This window comes from Tenrec ecaudatus, chromosome 6, assembly GCF_050624435.1.
Source record: "Tenrec ecaudatus isolate mTenEca1 chromosome 6, mTenEca1.hap1, whole genome shotgun sequence".
Classification (NCBI taxonomy): domain Eukaryota; kingdom Metazoa; phylum Chordata; class Mammalia; order Afrosoricida; family Tenrecidae; genus Tenrec; species Tenrec ecaudatus.
Genome location: NC_134535.1, coordinates 62,917,953 through 62,926,929, shown reverse-complemented (window position 1 = coordinate 62,926,929; position 8,977 = coordinate 62,917,953).

Here is an 8,977-nt window from a genome sequence, read left to right as displayed (position 1 = left end):
ACTGAAACCAGAGGGGAAGGGATAAGGCGGTTGGAGTGAAGTTTGAAAATAATTAACAATCTACAATCTATCAAGGGACCACAAGGGTTAGACGGTGGGGGAGGAAGGAGGGCAAAAAGGAGGAGCTGATTCCAAGGGCTCAATGGAAAGTAAATGTCTAGAAAAGAATGATGGAATATATGTACAAAATATGTCGGATACAATTGATGTATAGTTTGTAACAAGAGTTGTAAGATCCCCCAATAAAATGAAAATAAATAAATGATAAAACATCACTTTTGGGGGGGAAAAGCCACCCTCACTGTCATCAAGTCAGTGCCAACTCATGGTGATCCCTAGGACAGGGTAGAAATGTCCCTGTGAGTTTCTGGAACTGGAACTCCTTATGGGTAGAAAGCCCCATCTTTTTCCTATAGAGTGGCTTGTGTTTGAACTGCTAACCTTGCAGCTAGCAGCTCAGTGTGTAACCACATCCAGTGTACCATTTTTATGTGGCTGAGATTCAGAGTGTGTAATTTATTCCTTACCTAAACCCATGTACTGATTTCAAAGCTGTGAAAATGAGAGTAAAACGACCAATGTATTTGTTCACATATTGAATATGAATCTTTTGAGCTCATGGTAGATATCAAAATATAAGACAATACAAGGGAAATAGAGGAAAGAGCTGGGAGGCAAAGGGCATTTATAGAGGTCTAGATAAAGACATGTACATATGCAAATATATTTATATGTGAGGATGGGGAAATAGATCTATATGCCTATATTTATAGATTTAGTATTAAGGTAGCAGAAGGACATTGGACCTCCACTCAAGTACTCCCTCAATGCAAGAATACTTTTTCTATTAAATTGGCATTCTATGATGCTCACCTTCCCGACACAACCTCTGAAGACAAAGCGGGTAAACAAGCAAATGTGGTGAAGAAAGCTGATGGTGCCCGGCTATCAAAAGATATAGTGTCTGGGGTCTTAAAAGCTTGAGGGCAAACAAGCAGCCATCTAGCTCAGAAGCAACAAAGCCCACATGGAACAACACACCAGCCTGTGTGATCACGAGGTGTCGAATGGATCAGGTATCAGGCATCATCAGAACAAAAAAAATCTTACCATAGTGAATGAGGTGGGGAGTGCTGAGTGGAGACCCAAAGCCCATTTGTAGGCCACTGGAGATCCCCTTGCAGGGGGGTGTAGAGGAAGAGATGAGCCAGTCAAGGTCCGATGTAGCGCTGATGAAAAATGCAACTTTCCTCTAGTTCCTAAATGTTCCCTACCCCCAACACACACACACACACACACACACACACACACACACAATCACACTATCATGATCCGAATTCTACCTTGCAAGTCTGGCTAAACCAGAGGATGTGCACTGGTGCTGATAGGAGCTGGAGGCACAGAGAATCCAGGGTGGATGATACCTTCAGGACCAGGGGTGTGAGGGGCGATACTGGGAGAGTGGGTTGGAAAGAGGGAACCAATTACAAGGATCTACATGTGATCACCTCCCTGGGGGGCAGACAACAGAAAAGGGGGTGAAGGCAGACATCAGACAGGGCAAGATATGACAAAATAATAATTTATAAATTATCAAGGGCTCTTGTGGGGGTGGGGAGCAGGGAGGGAGGGGAAAAAGAGGACTCCATGCAAAGGACTTAAGTAGAGAGCAATTGCTTTGAGAATGACGAGGGCAATGAATGTGCAGATGTGCTTTACACAATTGATGTATGTATGGATGGTGATAAGAGTTGTATGAGCCCCTAATAAACTATTAAAAACAAAACAAAAAAACCATTGGTGAAGGAAAGGGTCATCAAAAAGTTAGGACCCTCAACAAGGTAAGATTGACACAGTGGTTACAACAAAGGGCTCAGATGATTGTGAGCAATGATTGTGAGGATGTTGCAGGATCAGACTGTGTTTTGTTCCATTGTTCATAGCACTGTTAAGAGTTGGAACCAACTTAATGGCACCTGTGGTAATTGCACAATTTCATGTCAACTTGATAATTAAGTATAGGGGTGGGGTCTAGCCTGTCAATCAGGTCACAACCTAATGATGTCTTGTGGGCATGGTCTTCTCATGAGTATTCTGGTAACTTCCTCTCTCACTCTGCTTCACCTTCCTGTCGAAGAGCCAAACTTAATGAACTGGAGGAGCTACGTGGAGACCTGCGCCAGCGCTGAGATGCTTCCACTACCACCACTGCATCCGCAACCAGCCTTGATCTTCCTGTATTTCGCATCACTGCATGTGACTGCATGAGTCTGAAGAAAGATTTTTGGACTAGTATTGGGCTTATGGGATAATATCAGATTTATGGACTTGATCTGGACTGGACTGTTTTCTTAATATACCATTATTCATTGATATAAAGCTCCTTTAAACACGAAAAAAAGTAAGACAATAAGCAAAATCTATCCTTATTGGCATGTCTGATAGAGAGACAGAAGTTAGCACTTTAAAATATTTCTTTATGATAATAATAAAGGACACAAAGACAAACAGAGGTGTGCTTGTAGTGTCCAACAGGGCCCCTTAAATTGGTTGGAGGGTTAGGATTGGTAGCTGATTCTGGATTCTTGAGGAAAGAGTGGCCCCATCCCCACTCCCACCTCTCTATTGGATATAGTCATAAAACAATGGAAAACATTTTCCCCTTATAATCTGTTTGCATGTCTCTGCTTTCATTAATCTCAACCTGTACTCTGTCAAGGATTTAAAACTGCATTTAAAAGTGTTCCATCCTATGTGGTGAATTGAATTAGATTTTTGAGGTTTGTAGATTACCCAGGTGACAGGTGAGCCCAGAATTGCTCTACAGAATCATTTTGCTCCATTTTCAAAGGAGTCCAGGGACTTTCTGAAATCAAATATGCATTTTGGATAGTTTATTTCTTCTCTTGATAATTAATTTGAGCTCCCTTCCCTATAAAATTCTTTGAATTAATTATATTTCTCATAAATATACCCTCTTGGTATGAAAACATCTACAGAGATATTGCCTTCTGTGTGAAATAGTTCTCACTACCAAAATAACACTAGAAAGTTTCAAAACATAGTTATACATATTTTGAATATTATTTAAAGACTTGGTATTCACATATAGAAAATGTCTGCAGTTTTATAACTTAAAGTTTTTAAAATCCCACTACCGTGATCCATAAGAATTTCATTGGCTGATTTTTGGAAGTAGATGGACAGGCCTTTCTTCTTAGTCTGTTTGAGTATAGAAGCTCCTCTAGAACCTGCAACCAAAGGTCTGCTGATATTTTACTCTATCAGTCAGTGACATGAATTCCATCATCATAGTAACATTCAAGTCCCTACAACAGACACAGAGAAGAGGTAGAGAGGGATTGAAAACATTTGCATATGTCTACTCATTTGTAAAGTGGTAGAGTTGGGATTTGAACTCAGGCCTACCTTATAGGTGAATCTGTTTCCTTTACTACGATTGCTTCTATAGTCACTAAAATAATTAATTTGGTGTTTGCTATCATCTGGGGAGCCCTGGTGGCATTGTGGCTATGTGATAGGCTGCTGATTAGCAGTTTGAAGCCACCAGCAGCTCACCAAGGAGATCAACAGAACTTTCTACTCTCATAAAGAGTTACATTCTTAGAAACTCACAGGGACAGTTCTTTCATGTCCCATAGGACAGCTATGAGTCAGAATTGACTTGATGGCATTGAGTTTGGTATCATCTGTATTCTCGGCAATATGCCGAGTGATTCACACACATGATCCCCTTACTCCTCACCACAACCTCATAAGATATTGTTGTTGTCAGGTGACATTGAGTTGGTTACGACTCATAATGACTCTATGTACAATAGAATGAACCACCACCAAGTCCTGTGCCACCCTGATGATTGTTCTTATGTTTGGCCCATTGTTGCAGCCACTGTGTCAAGCCATCATATGAAGACCTTCCTCATTTTTGCTGTCTCTCTACTTTACCATGCATCATGTCCTTCTCTGGGGACTACTTTCTTGGCAACATGTCCAAAGTAGGTGAGACGAAGTCTTGCCATTGTTGCTTCTAAATGGCATTCTGGCTATACTTCTTCCAACACAGATTTGTGGGTTCTTTTGGCAGTCGATGGTGCTTTCAATCTTCTTCACCAGCACCATAATTCAAATGTATCAATTCTTCTTTGATCTTCTTTATCCAATGTCCTACACACACATATGGTGAATGAAAATATCACGGCTTGGGTCAGGCACACCTTAATCCTCAAAGTAATATCTGTGCTCATCAATACCTTAAAGAAGTCTTGTGCAGTAGGTTCACCCCAAACAAAGCATCATTTGATTTATTGACTGTTGCTTCCATGAGCATTGATTGTACATACAATAAATATGAAATACTCGACAACTTCAAACTTTTCTTCTTATGCCATGATGTTATCTATTGGCCCAGTTATGAGTTCTTGGTTTTCTTTACTTTGAGTTGTCATCCATACTGCGGGCTGCAATCCTTTACCTTCATCATTCGCTATGCCTAACAGAACTAGTGGACATTCAGTCTTTTCAAGATGTAGCATATGAGGAAGAGTCAACAGTACTGAAGAAAGATGTCCTAGCTGTACTGAAAGCATTAGCCAAAATCAAGGCTCCAGGAATATCAATTGAACAATTGTTTCAACAAGATGATGAAGCACTGGAAGCACTTACTCATCCATCCTAGGAAATTTGGAGGAGAACTATGAACTGGAAGACATCCATATTTTTACCTGTTCCAAAGAAAGACGGCCCTATTATAAAATACTATCATTAATATCACATGCAAGTAAAATTCTACTGAGGATTATATAACAGTGGTTGCAGCAGTACATTGACAAAGACGTTCCTGAGGTTCAGGCCAGATTCAGAAGAGGATATTAACCAAGGAATGCATTGCTGATATTGGATGGATCTTGGCTCAAAGCAGAGAACACCAGAATGATGTTTACCTGTGCTTTTCCCACGATGCAAAGGCATTTGACTACGGTTAATAGTTTACCTTGAAACCATAAAACTATGGTGAATCTTGAGAAGAATGGGAATTTCAGAGCGCTTATTGTGTTCATGTGGAACTGTTACACGAATCAAGAGCCAGCTGTGAATCAGAATAGGGAAATATTTCATGGGTTAAAATCAAGACACGTGTGTGTCAGGGTTTTATCTTCTCACCACACTTATTCAAGCTGTCTGCTGAGCAAAGCACCAGAGAAGCTGGGTTAGATGAGGAAGAACATAGCATCGGGATTGGAGGAAGGCTTGTTAACAACCTGCTTTATGCAGATGGAACACCCCATAAGATATTTATTAGCATTTATAATAAAGTGAGAGGGCAAAGGACTTCTAGTTATTTGAGTAATTTTGTACCTTGAATATCTGCCTTTTAAGTATTTTGGAAATTTGTGCATTGCTACAGGTATATATATGAATGCCAGCCATCAAAGGATATGATAGCTCAGGAGTAAATACCTTTGAATAATCTGCCCACTAAAAGCAGAAGTGTACGGAAGTGGGTCTATTCTACAAAAGTGAAACAATTCGTCATAAACCTGTTTATAGAGTATGTTTGATTAGTAGGGGAGTCAGGACAGAGTTAGTGGATGATGACTCAAAACTAGTGACATTTCACATATATTTTCAAGCCCCAAATGAAACCAACTGCAATCATGTAGATTCCAGCTCACAGTGACTCTATAACATTTAAAGAAAAATAAAGTGCTATTTGCTCTATAAAGGTAACAGCCCTCTAAAATAAATGGCAAGGTCACTTCATAATTAGTAGTCACATTATTAATGCTATTAGTTTTTAACATCTATATTCCCCGGTTGCCCATTTAGCAATATCCCTGTAAAGTCTTACGGTTGTTCTAGAGGTGACAACTATTATTTTAATCTGGTTTAACAGGGGTTTTTGGTGACTACAGGATGTCACCCATGACCCTGAGAGTCATCTGTAGTTAAGACTAGGGGAGTTATTCCCAAGACCTCAGTCCCAAGACACCTCTGTCTTCAGTCACCTTGCAAGCTGTGTTAACAGCTGTATTGAATCTAGAAGTCTTCAGAGAGAATTTAACCTTCATTTAGTAGAAGAAGATAAGGTTAGCCTTTTCAAAACACCCTTTTTATAACTCTGAATGCCCCTTCCCATCATTGGAATTCCTATGAATATTTTAAGGTCTGTCTTGCCAGAGTGAAAATATAGTCCAGTCTTTGGGCAGGTTGAAGTCCTAGCAAGACGCCAGTGAAGAGTCACTTTCTTTAGAAACCCCTAACGAGTGCTGTAACATAAGGGTTGGGTGTGTAATAGGTACAAAAGTGGTTTGACAATGAGTTATAAATCTGTGAAAGGTTATATGCAAATGTATATCTGGCAGTAGTGATATTTTTCAACTAATATTTCAGACAATAATTAGTAAAAATTGCTTTTAAAAGTAAGCTGCACAGCCCTACATTTCAATAGAATTACCGGTTTTGTCAAACTTCAAGGACAGACAATCCCTATGAAATGCTCATGTCCCAGTAGGAATGGAAACATACATTATAAGTTGGACTTTGTTTTTAATTTAGAGCCTATAGCTTTCTGGGGAGAAATGAAGCTAATATGTATACTCTTAGACTGTCTTACATAGGTGCCAATGTACCCTTTTCTGAGATATTGAAGCTATGTGTTCTTATGCTCTGTGTTTTTCAAAAAGAGGAAACAAAAGCTGAAAGATGGTAAATAAATCATCGCCAGTCAAATAGCCAATGAGTGGCAAAACAAGGATCCAAGCCCAGCTCGGTTTCTCTCTAAAGCCTGCACACTTTCCATGACATCATCCTGGATCCGCTCAGGGGATGACTTAGTTGCCAACTAGAAATGAAATAAATGCCTTCGGGAAATTCTTTGCTGTGCCTTGATTCTCTACCCCCTTCCTGGATCCCAGGATTGACTTAGCATGGTTGTTCAGAGATTTCTATTTACTAAGAGGACAGGCGAGGAAACAATGGAACTTAAGTTTGATATGATTTTCAAATTTCAATTCCCCTCCATCTTCCTGGATCTTAAACAAGGAGTAGGGACCCTGGAGTTCGTATCATACAAGTCAAGTCCACTGTGCGAGTCTCTCTCTTTCAAAGGGGACTGGCGGCATAAGTTGGGTTGCTAACTGTGGTAGTTACATAATTGGTTGTCATTTTTGAGACTTAAGAGTGAAGGGGTGGCATTTAGCCTGTCAATCAGGACACAGCTTGATGACCTCATTTGGAGGTGCTAAGGAGGTAAATAGCTCGCTGGAGGAGAGACACACAGGCCCACTCCTGCGAGCCTGATGGAGCGACACTGATGCAGCCAGAGCCTAGAACTGGAGGAGCCATGTGGAGACGCATCCCAGTGCTGAGATGTTTCTACTGTCAGTGGATCTACAAGACTTTCCAAACACTGGCCTGTGATCTTCCTGCATTTGGCATCATTGCTTTCTGAGTATGAAGAGGAATCTATAGATTAGTATTGGACATATGGGCTAATATCAGACTTATGGACTTGATCTGGGCTGGGACGTTTTTTCAATATTCAATTGCTCTTGCATATAAAGCTCTTTCTATAAACATATGCATGTTTATGAATTTGTTTCTCTAGTCCACCTGGACTAACACATTAATTAACCTTGCGGTCAGCAGTTTGAAACCACCAGCTGCTCTGCTGGAAAAAGATGAGGCTCTCTACTCTCTGTAAAGAGTTACAGTCTTGGAAACCCACAGGGACAGTTCTGCTTTTTGTTCTACCTACCGTTTTACCCTGTCCTACAGGATTCCCATGAATCAGAATCAATTTGATAATGAATTATGTGTAAGGCAAGGCCCCTGAGTAACCAAATGGTTTACATTGGACTATTGATCCTTTTTAATGTGTTAAGTGGTGGAAATAGAGCAGTGACGGAGGCAAACACATGCCAACTATCACAGGTTTTCCTTTTTTGTGCCACTTTCTTCTGCGTTTAGTAAGTATTCCTTCCAGCACATTAGATAGCTGGGCTATCAAGGAAGTGGAAAGGCCAGACCTCTCAAAGCCTCTCTCTTCCACAGAGCTCGTTAATAACCCCCTAGTGCACAGTTGACGTCTAAAGCGGTAATTGGTACATCAAATTCGCTCTTAGTGCTTTGCCCCGAGTCTGCGGTCCTATTAACAGGTTGAAATGCACTTTCCCCGCGTGGCTTCAGGGTGATTCCAGATATAGATGTGCTTTGGTCTCTGAGCAGAGAAGAAGACAAATGGCATAGAAGAGTCATGATGGGCACGAACATGGCGTTAGCAGCTTGGTTTGAAGGCGGTTCTGAGAAGGCGTTCAGTCGTTTCTGTAGGTGTCTGGGGAGGGCTTTGAAAGAGGAGAATAGTGACGGTAGAGGGGCTCCGGAAGGTGAGAGAGTGGGCAGGTCAGGAACAATGGTGGGACACCGCCCCACAGGCACTTACATGGCATTCCTAAACAGGACAGCCCAGTTCCGGGTAAGGAGGGCACTTGATGCCTGGAGTTGTCTGTGGTGGGCGTGCCGAGCTGTGTCTCTAAGGAGTGTATTGGATCCTGTGTGCCGTTCGTAATCCTCAGATCTCCCCACAGAGTGAAGCTGGGGGGAAACGGTGAGACACCCAGTGTGCCCCTCAGAGAGTATCTCAATGTCCTGCTCAGCACCATGATCAGTGCTCCTCAGTGACCCCCTTCAGTCTTAGTAGCCTTCTCAGCACCCCCCTCAGGCGCTTCCCAACCCCCCTAAACCTAATGCTCCTGGACAGGAGAGGTGTTCTGATTGTGAGCATTAGTCATTACAGAACTCACTCTCTATCACTGAGCCAATTCTGACTCATAGTGACCAATAGAATAGGGCAGAATGCCACCCCCCATTGGGTTTCAAACACTGTAACTCTTTATGGGAGTAGAAAGCCTCATCTTCCTCCCTGTCCCTCAAGAATGAGGAGGCCCAACCACTTATT